The sequence below is a fragment of the Pseudophryne corroboree genome, unplaced genomic scaffold, assembly GCF_028390025.1.
Source record: "Pseudophryne corroboree isolate aPseCor3 unplaced genomic scaffold, aPseCor3.hap2 scaffold_99, whole genome shotgun sequence".
Classification (NCBI taxonomy): Eukaryota; Metazoa; Chordata; class Amphibia; order Anura; family Myobatrachidae; genus Pseudophryne; species Pseudophryne corroboree.
In genome coordinates this window covers 1,543,160-1,559,417 of record NW_026970570.1, presented here as the reverse complement: position 1 = coordinate 1,559,417, position 16,258 = coordinate 1,543,160, and the positions used below count along the sequence as shown (strand labels likewise).

General features: G+C 40.2%; 2 non-coding genes across 2 annotated transcripts; both read left to right on the top strand.

The window, feature by feature from the left end:
• The first annotated feature begins 10,701 nt into the window (after positions 1–10,701).
• Positions 10,702–10,865, top strand: LOC135049198 (U1 spliceosomal RNA). Its single transcript, XR_010240965.1, has one exon. It is a non-coding gene; the product is annotated as a U1 spliceosomal RNA (small nuclear RNA).
• Positions 10,866–11,017: 152 nt separating this feature from the next.
• Positions 11,018–11,180, top strand: LOC135049625 (U1 spliceosomal RNA). The gene has a single exon (XR_010241353.1). It is a non-coding gene; the product is annotated as a U1 spliceosomal RNA (small nuclear RNA).
• Positions 11,181–16,258: the final 5,078 nt, after the last annotated feature.

Sequence of the window (16,258 nt, the reverse complement as noted above, 5' to 3'; positions counted from 1 at the left end):
TTCTTAATTCCTTACCTGTGTGCTAATTAGATATCACCTTGTTTTCACATTAAACAGACTTCCACATGAGAAAGCAGCAAGGATGCAGTAGCGTTAATGTTTCCTGGTGTCAACCTGTATTATTTCAGTAGATATTGAAATGAGGATGCATCTTGCTGCCTTTCCAATGAAGCAAGTTTAATTTAGTAATAGGTGAAAAACCATCCCTACAAATATGTTAATCAGATACCTGGCTTTGTGGACTCTTTTCAGAGAACAAATTAGTTAGCATAAAAATAAAGCCAGAAAATGAAGAGCTGTTTAATCACTCAATTGCATTTTTCTGCCAGCATATTTCTTTTTCTCTGCAACCCACTGCTAAATTGTGCTTCCTAGCTGTTTTTATAAAATCACTGAATCAAATCTAACTCTGATTACATCAGAGAAGGCCAGGTACCCTACACCATAACAGGGGGTTTGAAATTTTGACTTGTCTACTTAAAGATCACCAAAATCTGATAACAAGGTCAATTAAGTCCCTGGGTGGGATTGAACCACCAACCTTTTGGTTAATAGCCTTACACACTAACTGATTGCGCCACAGCGACACTTTGCAAAAGTATATACTGACAAAGGCTAATAAGCATTCATCTAGAACGATTCTCAGAAACATTTTAAAAAGTCAATAATGTGGAGAGTTTTTGTAAGATGTTTCTTCCATCAACCAATGAAGAAACACATTGGTACTTTCCCATGATGAGTGAGTGCTTTAGGATCTCTTGCACTTACATGTGCAGCAGAGTACTGTAATGGAAGCATGCTGGGTCCATAACCCAGAGGTAGGCAGATTGAAACTATCCTCTGCTATATGCATTTTTTTTGTTAATTAAAGTAATCCAAAACTGGGATTGATATTTTTGCTCTTTTATTTTTACTTAAAGTACAATAACTTTTACCATTTTAATTTGTTTTAATAGTATATTGACAGTATTGTTTTCTTTCAAAAATCCAATTAATTTTCTTTACCCGATTATTAAAATGGTAATTGACAAAAACAAACTACATTGTCACCAGAAGAGCAATACAAAATGTACAAGTGATATATTAAAATCATCTTTCCAGCTTGAATTTCAATGATGCATTGGGGCAACGATTTTGTGAGAAACATCTTCACCCTTAAATAAAGATTTTCTTAATTCCTTACCTGTGTGCTAATTAGATATCACCTTGTTTTCACATTAAACAGACTTCCACATGAGAAAACAGCAAAGATGCAGTGGCGTTAATGTTTCCTGGTGTCAACCTGTATTATTTCCGTAGATATTGAAATGAGGATGCATCTTGCTGCCTTTCCAATGAAGCAAGTTTAATTTAGTAATAGGTGAAAAACCATCCCTACAAAGATGTTAATCAGATACTTGGCTTTGTGGACACTTTTCAGAGTACAAATTTGTTATCATAAAAATAAAGCCAGAAAATGAAGAGCTGTTTAATCACTCAATTGGATTTTTCTGCCAGCATTTTTCTTTTTCTCTGCAACCCACTGCTAAATTGTGCTTCCTAGCTGATTTTTTATAAAATCACTTAATCAAATCTAACTCTGATTACATCAGAGAAGGCCAGGTACCCTACACCATAAGAGGGGGTTTGCAATTTTGACTTGTCTACTTAAATATCACCAAAATCTGATCACAAGGTCAATTACGTCCCTGGGTGGGATTGAACCACCAACGTTTTGATTAATAGCTGAACACACTAACCGATTGCGCCACAGAGACACTTTGCAAAAAGTCCATACTGACAAAGACTAATAAGCATTCATTAGAACGTTTCCTAGAAAAACTTTAAAAAGTCAATAATCTGGAGAGTTTTTGTAAGATGTTTCTTCCAGCAACCAATGAAGAAACACATTGGTACTTTTGCATGATGAGTGAGTGCTTCAGGATCTCTTGCACTTACATGTGCAGCAGAGTACTGCAATGGAAGCATGCTGGGCCCATAACCCAGAGGTAGGCAGATTGAAACTATCCTTTGCTATATGCATTTTTTTTTTGTTCATTAAAGTAATCCAAAACTGGGATTGATATTTTAGCTTTTATTTTTACTTAAAGTACAATAACTTTTACCATTTTAATTTGTTTTAATAGTATATTGACAGTATTGTTTTCTTTCAAAAATCCACTTAATTTTCTTTACCCTATTATTAAAATGGTAATTGACAAAAACAAACTACATTGTCACCAGAAGAGCAATACAAAATGTACAAGTGATATATTAAAATCATCTTTCCAGCTTGAATTTCAATGATGCATTGGGGCAACGATTTTGTGAGAAACATCTTCACCCTTAAATAAAGATTTTCTTAATTCCTTACCTGTGTGCTAATTAGATATCACCTTGTTTTCACATTAAACAGACTTCCACATGAGAAAACAGCAAAGATGCAGTGGCGTTAATGTTTCCTGGTGTCAACCTGTATTATTTCCGTAGATATTGAAATGAGGATGCATCTTGCTGCCTTTCCAATGAAGCAAGTTTAATTTAGTAATAGGTGAAAAAACATCCCTACAAAGATGTTAATCAGATACTTGGCTTTGTGGACACTTTTCAGAGAACAAATTTGTTATCATAAAAATAAAGCCAGAAAATGAAGAGCTGTTTAATCACTCAATTGGATTTTTCTGCCAGCATTTTTCTTTTTCTCTGCAACCCACTGCTAAATTGTGCTTCCTAGCTGTTTTTTTATAAAATCACTTAATCAAATCTGATTACATCAGAGAAGGCCAGGTACCCTACACCATAAGAGGGGGTTTGCAATTTTGACTTGTCTACTTAAATATCACCAAAATCTGATTACAAGGTCAATTACGTCCCTGGGTGGGATTGAACCACCAACCTTTTGATTCATAGCTGAACACACTATCCGATTGTGCCACAGAGACACTTTGCGAAAAGTACATACTGACAAAGATTAATAAGCATTCATCTAGAACGTTTCCTAGAAAAACTTTAAAAAGTCAATAATCTGGAGAGTTTTTGTAAGATGTTTCTTCCAGCAACCAATGAAGAAACACATTGGTACTTTCGCATGATGAGTGAGTGCTTCAGGATCTCTTGCACTTACATGTGCAGCAGAGTACTGCAATGGAAGCATGCTGGGCCCATAACCCAGAGGTAGGCAGATTGAAACTATCCTTTGCTATATGCATTTTTTTTTTGTTCATTAAAGTAATCCAAAACTGGGGTTGATATTTTAGCTTTTATTTTTACTTAAAGTACAATAACTTTTACCATTTTAATTTGTTTTAGTGCAAATGGCATATCAGCAGTCAGCACTAACTGGTGACATGCCATTTGTACAAGTAAGCCATGTGTGACTAATATATAAACATACTTTATTAAATAACACCTCAAACTATCATACCCAGGATTCAAACCTATAACCTGTTGAATTCTAATCAAACACCCTACCCATGGAGCTACTTGATCCTGCATCTTTTCTAACCTCCAAAAACAGATTCAGTTGCATTTTCCAGCGTGTTTTGTTTGCGCCTTTGCAAATGTCTTACATCGACAAACTTATTTAGTACTATTTTGCAAATAGGGTTACATTGTCGCAACATTGTGTTCCCTAATTGCTTGATTTTTTAAATGCAACAATGCAGACACCTGATAATTGCTCTGTGGAGTCTTATTTTGTGTTTTGTGTTTAGTCTTTAGATCTGAATTTGAATGTACTTGTGAACTAACTTAATTTCCTACTTCTAAATTCATTCCTAAATTCACTACTTACATGAATCCTGTAGTTGGGCATTTTGGGACTTCGATTGTGGGCATTGTTTTGTGTCCAGACCAGCAGCAGGTGGTGTGCATTTGCTGGAAAGGCATCGAAGACCTCCGATATGCTGCATCTCCTGATGTGTGTCTCCCTCAAGTGGCTGTCAGCAAATGCCTGCTAGACACCCCATTCCAAGCTGATTGTGACATCATGGAACATGCATCATAGAACAGGCATGCTAGAACATGGGTCTTCAACCTGCGACCCTCCAGCTGCTGTGGAACTACACATCCCAGCATGCCCTGCCTCAGTTTTAGCATACCTTAATAGCAAAACTGTGGCAGGGCATGCTGGGATGTGTAGTTTCACAGCAGCTGGAGGGCCACAGGATGAAGACCCATGTGCTAGAGCCAAGCCGCAGGTACATTGAATGCTAGCAAGCTGAATATTTAAATCCTTTTTGTTCCGCAGCATTCCAATGCGGAAGATTCCATGGAACCAGAGATCCTTCCATTGAGAAGGACATGCTGCCTGGATGACTACACTGTGCAAATTAAATCACGGAGCCAGTTGGCTTGTGGGTGGCTCTGGTGACTGGGTGGTTGGGTGGGTGGTGTGTCGGAAGTGGAGCGCATGCAAATGATTGTGTATCATCCAGCTAGTGAGAGAGAAAACTCATGCAGGAGTGTGCCTGCTTGTCAGTGGGTTATGCACCTTGCCAGACGTTAAATCTACATAGAGCAGCTGGAGGGGACAAGAGCAGGTTTGCAAAATATAGATAGAAGAGCATATATGCTGGCGCATTCTCCATGATTGTGTCAGCTTATGTTTTGGTGCACTGCACTTTCCTCCACTAAGTTTTAGCCATTTTTGTTAAGCTCAAGTGTAGTTGCTTCTCGGCCTTTTGGCTGTGATCTTGTATCGTGGTTGAAGGGTCTGCTGGAGGGAGGGATTGTTTTCTTCATTGGCGAAAGACCAAAGATATTCCAGGATGGAAGGCTTGGGAACACTATCTGTTTTTCAGTTGTGGAAGAGCACAGAGGTCGGATTGGACTACATTCTATAGTAAAGGATATCTTTCTATTTATTGACCCTCCCCTTATATGTGTCTGTGTTACAATAAAGCTTCGGTTTTGTGAATCCCTCACCCTCTTACACTCCACACCCATAGCCTTATTAACTGTTGTATTATTGTATAGTTTAAATGTATAGTGCAGTTCATGATTTATAGTGTAGACTGGCCTGTGCTGTAGTTCTTGAACTGTACTATACCGTCAGCATTTGTATTGTGTTTTGGCTGTGCTGCAACACTGTATTTATGTGTGCAATGTTTATGTATGTTTTTTTTTTATGTCAATAAAGACTGCTTTTTCAAGCCAATATCTGAAAACAATCAATGTTTATCTTTGATGGCAATAAAAGTGGTATGATATTTGATGCTTTTGAAATCCAATATCTGATATGTCCCCTATCTGGGAACCATATATTAAATGGCTTTTCAGAAAAGGGAGATGGGAGAAGAGCTTTCAGTACTTGTAGGACCGATGCACATAAAGAAGCAAAAAAACATACATAAACATTACACACATAAGTACCGCGTTGCGGCACAGCCAAAACACAATAGAAATGCTGACGGTATAGTACAGTTCAAGAACTACAGCACAGGCCAGCCTACACTATAAATCATGAACTGCACTATACATTTAAACTGTACAATAATACAACAGTTAATAAGGCTATGGGTGTGGAGTGTAAGAGGGTGAGGGAATCACAAGCCCGAAGCTTTATTGAAAGACTGACACATATAAGGGGAGGATTAATAAATAGAAAGACATCCTTTACTATAGAATGTAGTCCAATCCGGTCTTTCAACTCTTCCACAATTGAAAAACGGATAGTGTTCCCAAGCCTTCCATCCTGGAATATCTTTGGTCTTTCGCCAATGAAGAAAGCAATCCCTCCCTCCAGCAGACCCTTCAACCACAATACAAGATCACAGCCAAAAGGCCGAGAAGCAACTACACTTGAGCTTAACAAAAATGGCTAAAACTTAGTGGAGGAAAGTGCAGTGCACCAAAACATAAGCTGACACAATCATGGAGAATGCGCCAGCATATATGCTCTTCTATCTATATTTTGCAAACATGCTCTTGTCCCCTCCAGCTGCTCTATGTAGATTTAACGTCTGGCAAGGTGCATAACCCACTGACAAGCAGGCACACTCCTGCATGAGTTTTCACTCTCACTAGCTGGATGATACACAATCATTTGCATGTGCTCCACCTCCGACACACCACCCACCCAACCACCCAGTCACCAGAGCCACCCACAAACCAACTGGCTCCGTGATTTAATTTGCACAGTGTAGTCATCCAGGCAGCATGTCCTTCTCAATGGAAGGATCTCTGGTTCCATGGAATCTTCCGCATTGGAATGCTGCGGAACAAAAAGGATTTAAATATTCAGCTTGCTAGCATTCAATGTACCTGCGGCTTGGCTCTAGCACATGGGTCTTCATCCTGTGGCCCTCCAGCTGCTGTGAAACTACACATCCCAGCATGCCCTGCCACAGTTTTGCTATAAGGTATGCTAAAACTGAGGCAGGGCATGCTGGGATGTGTAGTTCCACAGCAGCTGGAGGGTCGCAGGTTGAAGACCCATGTTTTAGCATGCCTGTTCTATGATGCATGTTCCGTGATGTCACAATCAGCTTGGAATGGGGTGTCTAGCAGGCATTTGCTGACAGCCACTTGAGGGAGACACACATCAGGAGATGCAGCATATCGGAGGTCTTCGATGCCTTTCCAGCAAATGCACACCACCTGCTGCTGGTCTGGACACAAAACAATGCCCACAATCGAAGTCCCAAAATGCCCAACTACAGGATTCATGTAAGTAGTGAATTTAGGAATGAATTTAGAAGTAGGAAATTAAGTTAGTTCACAAGTACATTCAAATTCAGATCTAAAGTCTAGGTAGGCCTCACGTCCTGGCAGCCGCCAGCATTTAAAAATGCCTTGATTAGAGGTACGGAATTAAATGTAGATAAGAAGTAGACACAAAATAAGACTCCGCAGAGCAGTTATCAGGTGTTTTTATCAATTGTTGCATTTAAAAAATCAAGCAATTAGGGAACACAATGTTGCAACAATGTAACCCTATTTGCAAAATAGTACTAAATAAGTTTGTCGATGTAAGACATTTGCAAAGGCGCATCCAAAACACGCTGGAAAATGCTACTGAATCTGTTTTTGGAGGCTAGAATAGGAAATGTGCATCGGTCCTACAAGTACTGAAAGCTCTTCTCCCATCTCCCTTTTCTGAAAAGCCATTTAATATATGGTTCCCAGATAGGGGACATATCAGATATTGCCTTTCAAAAGCAGCAAATATCATACCACTTCTATTGCCATCAAAGATAAACATTGATTGTTTTCAGATATTGGATTGAAAAAGCAGTCTTTATTGACATAAAGAAGCAAAAAAACATACATAAACATTACACACATAAGTACTGTGTTGCAGCACAGCCAAAACACAATACAAATGCTGTCGGTATAGTACAGTTCAAGAACTACAGCACAGGTCAGCCTACACTATAAATCATGAACTGCACTATACATTTAAACAATACAATAGTTAATAAGGCTATGGGTGTGGAGTGTAAGAGGGTGACGGAATCACAAGCCCAAAGCTTTATTGAAAGACAGACACATATAAAGGGAGGATTAATAAATACAAAGATACCCTTTACTATAGAATGTAGTCCAATCCGGTCTTTCAACTCTTCCACAACTGAAAAACGGATAGTGTTCCCAAGCCTTCCATCCTGGAATATCTTCAGTCTCTCGCCAATGAAGAAAACAATCCCTCCAGCAGACTCTTCAACCACAATACAATATCACAGCCAAAAGAGCGAGAAGCAACTACACTTGCGTTTAAACAAAATGGCTAAAACTTAGTGGAGGAAAGTGCAGTGCACCAAAACATAAGCTGACACAATCATGGAGAATGCGCCAGCATATATGCTCTTCTGTCTATATTTTCCAAACCTGCTCTTGTCCCCTCCAGTTGCTCCATGTAGATTTGACGTCTGGCAAGGTGCATAACTCACTGACAAGCAGGCACACTCCTGCATGAGTTTTCTCTCTCACTAGCTGGATGATACACATTCATTTTCATGTGCTCCACCTCCGACACACCGCCCACCTAACCACCCAGTAACCAGAGCCACCCACAAGCCAACTGGCTCCGTGATTTAATTTGCACAGTGCAGTCATCCAGGCAGCATGTCCTTCTCAATGGAATAATCTCTGGTTCCATGGAATCTTCCACATTGGAATGCTGCGGAACAAAAAGGATTTAAACGTTCAGCTTGCTAGCATTCAATGTACCTGCGGTTTGGTTCTAGCACATGGGTCTTCATCCTGTGGCCCTCCAGCTGCTGTGAAACTACACATCCCAGCATGCCCTGCCACAGTTTTGCTATTAAGGTATGCTAAAACTGAGGCAGGGCATGCTGGGATATGTAGTTCCACAGCAGCTGGAGGGTCGCAGGTTGAAGACCCATGTTCTAGCATGCCTGTTCTATGATGCATGTTCCGTGATGTCACAATCAGCTTGGAATGGGGTGTCTAGCATGCATTTGCTGACTGCCACTTGAGGCAGACACACATCAGGAGATGCAGCATATCGGAGGTCTTCGATGCCTTTCCAGCAAATGCACACCACCAGCTGCTGGTCTGGACACAAAACAATGCCCACAATTGAAGGCTCAAAATGCCCAACTACAGGATTAATGTAAGTAGTGAATTTAGGAATGAGTTTAGAAGTAGGAAATTAAGTTAGTTCACAAGTACATTCAAATTCAGATCTAAAGTCTAGGTAGGCCTCACGTCCTGGCAGCACCCAGCATTTAAAAATGCCTTGATTATAGGTAGGGAATTAAATGTAGATAAGAAGTAGACACAAAAGAAGACTCCACAGAGCAATTATCAGGTGTCTTTATCAATTTTTGCATTTAAAAAATCAAGCAATTAGGGAACACAATGTTGCGACAATGTAACCCTATTTGCAAAATAGTACTAAATAAGTTTGTCGATGTAAGACATTTGCAAAGGCGCAAACAAAACACGCTGGAAAATGCAACTGAATCTGTTTTTGGAGGTTAGAATAGATGCAGGATCAAGTAGCTCAATGGGTAGGGTGTTTGATTAGAATTTAACAGGTTATAGGTTTGAATCCTGGGTATGATAGTTTGAGGTGTTATTTAATAAAGTATGTTTATATATTAGTCACACATGGCTTACTTGTACAAATGGCATGTCACCAGTTAGTGCTGACTGCTGATATGCCATTTACACAAACATGCCATGTGTGACTGTATATGCATTTAAGGAGGGCACCCCTGCAATACCACAAACCATTGAGTGTCAAGTATACTAGATATATCTTCATATCTCATGTGCTTTCTCTGAGATCAATCTTGTTATGCCCCTTCCCCACAAGGCATGCGCCTTTTGTCCATATTGCAAAAATGGGGGGGAGGGCATATAATTCTCTGTCACAGGGCACCAAAAAGTCTAGTTATGGCTCTGGTATGCATTATGTAATCTGGCAGACCATCTCTCCAACACTGGCTGGTTGGAATAGAAATCCGGTTATCTATGTGAGCAAATGACCATCAACGATTTACTCTCAAACACTAAAAAATGGACAAAAATGGTCCCCTAAACAAATTGGTTAAATTTTGGGTTTAACCAATTTGTGTAATGACCATTTTTGACCACTTTTCTAGTGTTTGGGAGCAAATGGTTAATTGACATTTGCTCCTATACATTACCAGATTTTCATTCCATCCATCCAGACTGGATAGATAGCCTGACAGATAATTGTGTAGTGTACGCCCAGGATAACTGTTAGTCATGCTTTATTTTATGGCGGCACATAAATGGGTGGACAGATCCAGGGCAAGCACTGCCCACTCATGCATAGTTGTCAACTGATGTGAAGTTCCAGGGGGCAATCTCAGTTATAAAGAGAAGTATCTGGAAATTGTCCCTAGTTAAAAAAAAAAAATTTGATCAACTCCATTTATTTAGTATGATATCCCAGGTGATAGGATGCCGGCAGTCAGAACAACATACTTTATTAAATAACACATCTCAAACTACCATACCCAGGATTCAAACCTATAACCTGTTGAATTCTAATCAAACACCCTACCTATTGAGCTATTTGATCCTGCATAAAAATTGTGAACATTATATGAAGCTATTGGTACTTTGCAAAAAAAAAGAATCAGCATTACAACGCAGCAGATCCATGCAGTTTGCAGCCACACACTACATGTATCTGCTCAGCCACAATGCTGATTATTTCTTCACAAAGTACAAGGTGAGCTCCAAACAGAATTCTCTAGCTTAGAATTATACCTTTCTTTGCCAAACCTAGAAGTCGGGCCCCCCACCCTGGGATCCCCCAGAGGGAGGCCTGCACCGTCATGCGGCAGGCTTGTCCGTTTTGGAAGCAGGCTGATGGGCAGCCCAGGATTGCTTCAGTCTGGGCTTGGCAGGTCTGGAAACATGAGCTTGCTTTGGGTATGCCTGACCTTGGGTACGCTTTACCTGGAGGATGAAAGGGCCAAGAAAAGTACTTTTAGCCTTCTGCGTGGTAGGAGTCATACTAGGTAGGCAAGCTGTTTTAGCAGTAGCCAGATCAGCTACAATCTTATTGAGGTCTTCTCCAAAAGGAGATTCAACTGAGGCAGCACAAGGGAACTCTCATCTGGGGACAACAACTGCAGGGAGAACACATATTTTCAGATGAACATGGTAGGGCAGAAGGCTGCCTAATACTGAAGCACCCCCAAACAACAAATCAAATGCAACTTACTTGACAGAGATGTGCCTGAGCAACGGCCCTCCCCAGCCCTATCCCAAATCATACTTATTTTGCATAGGAGATACCATGGTCATGAAGATTGTTCTCCCAGGGTTAGGTTCATTCATTGCATTCTGGGTATGCTGACCCCTGTGATTTCCCCAAATGTGGGAAACTCGACTGCATTATTTGTGGTAGTGGGGGACTGTGTTTGTGCTTTCCTCTGGTCAGCTCTGGTAAAAGTCAGATTTCTTTGTCTCAGATCTTCCTCTAGCCTTGTTCTTCTTTCGAGAGTTCCCTTGTGCTGCCTCAGTTGGATCTCCTTCACTTGACAGGGGGGTGCCCGAGCAGCGACCCTCCCCAGCTCTAGCCCAACTCCTACTTAGTTGCCAGGTGAGATACTATGATCATGAAGTTGCTTCTCCCAGGGCAAGGCTCACCCATTGCACTCTGGGTGTGCTGCCCCTGCGATTTCCCCAAATGTGGGAAACTTGACTGCATAATTTGAGTTTTCCCTGGTCGGCTCTCATGTAATTCAGATCTCTTTGTCTCAGGTCTCTCTCCAGCCTAGTTTGCTGTCTGGTTCTACTTCTTTTTTCTTGAGCCCCTCCCTTCTATACCCTTGTGCACTATCCTGACTTCTCCTCCCGTCTGCTTACTTTATGCCTCCCAATGCACAATGCAAACTACGGGTAGTGCTGCAGGGCCCACACCCTTTTACTTGCTTTACAGAGCAGCTCTGGAGCTGTTACAGTGCCCAGCTGCTGCAAGAAATCAGCTTGAATGCTTCAGGGGCTGGGGAATGGCCAACATGAGCCCCACACCGAAGGAGGGTGGGGGTGCTTAATGCGAACTAGGGGTCATCCAAGCACCACAAAAGGCCTCCATGCCCTGCACGCTCCTTTTCTCTTTTCATATGCAGACGAGGGTTGAAGCCAACTTTGACCCACTGCTTGGATGACATCACCATATTCAAATCCATCTGCTGCAGGCCATCCCCCAGGAATGCTTGCACTAGTTGTTGCATTTGGTTTGTTGTTTGGGGGTGCTTCAGTATTAGGCAGCCTTCTGCCACCCCATGTTCATCTGAAAATATGTGTTCTCCCTGCAGTTGTTGTCCCCAGATGAGAGTTCCCTTGTGCTGCCTCAGTTGAATCTCCTTTACTTGACAGAGATGTGCCTGAGCAGCGGCCCTCCCCAGCCCTATCCCAAATCAAAAAAACACAAAAACTACCCACACAGGTGTGACCCTCTGTAGGAAATCAGTAGCGCTGTCCCCACCATTTATCGGAGATAATCAATAAATAATTAAAAAATGGCTAATTACTATTAAATTTTAAAACATATAAATCATATTTTATTAACATATATTGCTGCAGCAAAATTGACATACATAAAAATGCATATTGTGTATAGTGGATGCCTTTAATGTAAATGCTCCACATACACAAATGTATATACTTAATTACGTTTATTCTCTGAGGCTTGGATTTTAATAAGCTGACTTCAAAATGTCCACATAGATTAATGATAGACCAATGAGCTCGGCATTTACGGACACTGCTTGCATGAGTATGTCCTTAATTAATTAATGTCCCGAAAAAGATGTGTGCACACATATATCACTTTGAATGGATAGTTACCATGGGCGATAAGTTTTTCATTCACCTCTTTAGAACAGTCTGTTTAGGACCGTCCCAATTGGAAAGACTCCCTCTGCTGGTGCTTGTCCATTTACTGCAGAATATCTGGAGACAATATCCACGGGAATCCGTCCACAGTGCTCCGGCTCCCTCTGCTGGTGGCTAACCGCAATTGCAGGTGGACTGGCTGTTTTGTCGTAGCCAGAAGCCGGTGATCGTGTAAAACAAGCAGGAGGTGATAGTCACTGCCAGTAGGTCCTTCGAAAACGCGTTTCTCCGCCTTCCCAGTGCGTTCAGCGGCTTCCTCAGTTCGAATGACCATCATCCCAATGAACACTTTATATAGCCCCACTTATTTGAAATTCCCGCGGCCATTCGCGCATGCGCACTCAAACGTGCGTTCCAAGCCTCAGTCTCATTACAAACTTTAAATAGACTCCAGCGGCCATTTTAGCTGGTTAAAACACACGATCCAAGCCTCATTATCACACCCGGAAGTTGCATCCATCGTTCTTATTAACAATATCAGAATCAAGCCTCGTTTTAAAACATAATTATCTACAACTTCATATTCAATTATACTGAACTCTAATGCAATTTGCTCAACAAGATTACGTCACTTAGTTTAATCATAATTAATTTATCATGATTACAAGTAATCCATGTCTTATTTGACAACATCAGTACAAATATGACCGTATTTAAGAACAATATTAATACTAGTCAACACATCCTATTTTATTAGCACAGGTGATAAATATATTAAATATACTGCTCAACAGTATCATTACTCGGAAATAAAAGGGGACTAATTTTGATTATAATTTGTACTTTATAATTTATAATTTAGATCCCCACACGCCATCTTGTGGTTCAAATACATAATTACATTAAGATCGAAAATGACATAATTATAACAAATACTTTTGTTAAGGAGGTAGATCAAAACCGATATTTACATTACAAAAGTAGTCATTTACAACGATGGAAGGATAATATACCGAAGGGCCAGTTCCTTCGGATAAAAAGGAATTGTTCCACCAAAGAAGGAGCAAGAGAACAAATGGAATCTCTCTATGGGGCGTTTCTTACGCAGGGGTATCCAATATCTGTTCTTGACCAGGCTTGGAAGGAGGTGGAAAATGTGGAAAGAGACCATTTATTGGATACCACCAGCAAAAATACTAGAAAGAAAAATAACAAAATGACGGATAGGACAACAATGTTTGTAACTAAGTATAATACTAGTGCATACAAGATCAAGAGGATAATTAAGAAGAACTTTTCTATTCTCAAGTTGGATGAGATGTTGAACTCCAATGTAGTCCTTAGTGAACAGGTAATATTTCGGAAGTCAGATAGTCTGAAGTCCGCACTAGCTCCAAGTTTTTTTAGGAGACCTGGGGAAAAATCCATGGCTCCAGATGCCCAAGGGGGACAAATAGATACATGGATACCCAAACCGCCATTAGGGTTCCATAAGTGTGGTAGACTAAACTGTACAACATGCAAACACACAAAAAAGAAAACCACACAATTTGTCTCATCTGTATCGGGAGAGAAATTCAATATAAAAAGTTTTCTGAATTGTAGATCCATGTATGTTATCTACGTCTTACAGTGTGGTTGTGGAGCACAGTACGTGGGGCGCACCACTCGGGCACTTCACGTTAGGTTCATGGAGCATAAAAGACAGATAGATAAAAAAGTAGGAAACACCTACCTATACCGCCATATTTTGGAATGCAATGGAGGGAAAAGTGATAATCTACAAATCATGGCAATTGAACAAGTGGCGGTAACCAGTAGAGGAGGTGATAGGTATAAAAGGTTATGTAAGAAAGAGGCTTTCTGGATCTTTAGCCTAAAAACCTTGATCCCGCAGGGTCTGAATGATACGGTTGAGTTAAATAAAATCTAAGTTCAAATGTTTAATATTTATAATATAAATATTTGATTTTTATAAATATCATTCTTGACATATAATATATGGGGGGGTGGGATAGGATATGGTTCCTTATGATGCTGGATTAAGGAGATGGAGATAACAGGATTATGTATAACAATACGAAGGGGTGTAATTATGTATTTGAACCACAAGATGGCGTGTGGGGATCTAAATTATAAATTATAAAGTACAAATTATAATCAAAATTAGTCCCCTTTTATTTCCGAGTAATGATACTGTTGAGCAGTATATTTAATATATTTATCACCTGTGCTAATAAAATAGGATGTGTTGACTAGTATTAATATTGTTCTTAAATACGGTCATATTTGTACTGATGTTGTCAAATAAGACATGGATTACTTGTAATCATGATAAATTAATTATGATTAAACTAAGTGACGTAATCTTGTTGAGCAAATTGCATTAGAGTTCAGTATAATTGAATATGAAGTTGTAGATAATTATGTTTTAAAACGAGGCTTGATTCTGATATTGTTAATAAGAACGATGGATGCAACTTCCGGGTGTGATAATGAGGCTTGGATCGTGTGTTTTAACCAGCTAAAATGGCCGCTGGAGTCTATTTAAAGTTTGTAATGAGACTGAGGCTTGGAACGCACGTTTGAGTGCGCATGCGCGAATGGCCGCGGGAATTTCAAATAAGTGGGGCTATATAAAGTGTTCATTGGGATGATGGTCATTCGAACTGAGGAAGCCGCTGAACGCACTGGGAAGGCGGAGAAACGCGTTTTCGAAGGACCTACTGGCAGTGACTATCACCTCCTGCTTGTTTTACACGATCACCGGCTTCTGGCTACGACAAAACAGCCAGTCCACCTGCAATTGCGGTTAGCCACCAGCAGAGGGAGCCGGAGCACTGTGGACGGATTCCCGTGGATATTGTCTCCAGATATTCTGCAGTAAATGGACAAGCACCAGCAGAGGGAGTCTTTCCAATTGGGACGGTCCTAAACAGACTGTTCTAAAGAGGTGAATGAAAAACTTATCGCCCATGGTAACTATCCATTCAAAGTGATATATGTGTGCACACATCTTTTTCGGGACATTAATTAATTAAGGACATACTCATGCAAGCAGTGTCCGTAAATGCCGAGCTCATTGGTCTATCATTAATCTATGTGGACATTTTGAAGTCAGCTTATTAAAATCCAAGCCTCAGAGAATAAACGTAATTAAGTATATACATTTGTGTATGTGGAGCATTTACATTAAAGGCATCCACTATACACAATATGCATTTTTATGTATGTCAATTTTGCTGCAGCAATATATGTTAATAAAATATGATTTATATGTTTTAAAATTTAATAGTAATTAGCCATTTTTTAATTATTTATTGATTATCTCCGATAAATGGTGGGGACAGCGCTACTGATTTCCTACAGAGGGTCACACCTGTGTGGGTAGTTTTTGTGTTTTTTTGTTCAATATAGGGATTGCAATTATCCCTGTATCAGGAGCAGCAGTCTCCGCCATTGTCTAAAATCTCCTTGATCCAGCGGGTACTGGCGCCGGAGAGTGTATACTTCTGTCCACACAAGGTTGGTGTGTGGGCGGTTGTGTACACATCCAGTATCATTTATTCTTTGATTTGATTGTCTTAGGTAATTGCATCTCGGGCAGCAGGTAACTTGGGGAACCATTGATCTGGCAGCGCTTAAGTGCATAGCTGAACGATTGGAAAGACGCAATGTGTATTTAAGAGGGGGGGAAGATATACAAATTATGGAGAGGGATGAGAATTTGGAGGATATGCATGGTTTATTCAATAGACTAGAAAATCTATGTATAGAGGAAACAAGGCACTGGTGGGACCAGGTGTCCTTACAGAAATATTTAGATCAAGGTTTGATACCCAGGGGATTGAGGATTTTAAAGACCTCTACGTTTAAAGAGGACAAGCAGTTTTCAGAGGAATGGAATAAATTACTAGATAATTGTTCCATAAACCTTATGAAATTGCTTGTCAGATTTAGGGAAGACAAAGTTAGTGTGATACAGAAG